Below are 1,762 nucleotides of genomic sequence, written 5' to 3' on the forward strand. Positions count from 1 at the left end.
GTGTTGGCTGAAGTCTGACGGCCAGAAGAACATTCCAGAAATCTCTTGAGGCAGAGGCAAAATACTCTATACTATACAGTACCAGATATATAGACGGGCGAATGGATAGATAGATAGATGTTAGCATGTTATGATGAATACATGCCTGTACAGAATCACTCTGACTGCATCCTCTGGGAATCAGTTATATTTAGCGGTCAGTGGTCCGTCATCACGGGCGATGTTTTGCTGCGGCGTCAGATTTCACTGCCACAGTTCAAACGTCCAGATCGTTTTCCTTCCTGAGAAGGAGGTGATTTATAGAAGCTGATCGGGTGTTGAACCAGTCAAGGACGCTTCTCTGACACTAACCACCTAAATAGAGTGCATGTCCGAGGCAGGACACTAGATCCGGTTCTGGGAGAAGCGCCAGACGGTTGACTAAGCAGGAGAGTGTCTCGGGTTCAACGGGAGGGATCAGAGCCACAGAAATTCACGTATGCATACTTTAATGAGCATGAGACCACACACAATTATTGAGTAAAGATGAGTGTTTTTTATTGGATTCAACTATTTTTATTGACTTGTTTATAATCATTATTTCTCTTGTTTATCTCAGTGCATTTTGGGATTGCAGTCTTCAAATGAATACATGTGAGACTGCCATAATTAAGCTGGCACAGCCTCCGTGTCAGGAGTCTGTCTGTGACAGCCTTAAAAATGCTGCCTACGTAGGCAGCTCACTAGAGTCTGGAACTGATCCATGGTGTCCGGGTTCCTGGAAACATCCCGTCGTGTTCTAACAGGAAAAACCTTTTGGCACTCGCGCACGCACACACACACACACACACACACACATCACATGATGTTCTTTGTGTGTGTGTGTGTGAGTGTGTGTTCTTGTACAACCCGAATTCCGGTAATGTTGGGATGTCTTTTAAATTTGAATAAAATGAAACAGTAGAACATAGATAACAAAACAAAAGTTTTATATGGAGAAATTTTACACTTTTATCCACTAAATGAGCTCATTTCAAATTTGATGCCTACTACAGGTCTCCAAAACGTTGGCAAGGGGGCAACAAATGGCTGAAAAAGCAAGACATTTTGAAAAGATTCAGCTGGGAGAACATCTAGCAGCTAATTAAGTTAATTGATATCAGGTCTGTAACATGATTAGCTATAAAAGGGACGTCTCGGAGAGGCAGAGTCTCTCAGAAGTAAAGATGGGCAGAGCTGTGAAAGAGTGCGTAAAAAGATTGTGGAATACTTTAAAAACAATGTTCCTCAGCGTCAAATTGGAAATCTCATCATCTACAGTGCATAACATCATCAAAAGATTAAGAGAAACTGGAGAAATCTCTGTGTGTAAGGGACAAGGCCGAAGATCTTTATTGGATGCCCGTGGTCTTCAGGCCCTCAGACGACACTGATTCACTCATCGGCATGATTGTGTCAATGACATTCCGCCGACATAAACGACCTTGCATGTTTAATGACATAAACGCAATCCGCCGTGCCATCTGCAGATGCCGACTAAACCACTGTCGGTAAACGCAATCCACCGCGCCATCTGCAGATGCCGACTAAACCACTGTCGGTAAACGCAATCCGCCGCGCCATCTGCAGATGCCGACTAAACCACTGTCGGTAAACGCAATCCGCCGCGCCATCTGCAGATGCCGACTAAACCACTGTCGGTAAACGCAATCCGCCGCGCCATCTGCAGATGCCGACTAAACCACTGTCGGTAAACGCAATCCGCCGCGCCATCTGCAGATGC

Source organism: Megalobrama amblycephala, linkage group LG21 (assembly GCF_018812025.1).
Source record: "Megalobrama amblycephala isolate DHTTF-2021 linkage group LG21, ASM1881202v1, whole genome shotgun sequence".
NCBI classification, from domain to species: domain Eukaryota; kingdom Metazoa; phylum Chordata; class Actinopteri; order Cypriniformes; family Xenocyprididae; genus Megalobrama; species Megalobrama amblycephala.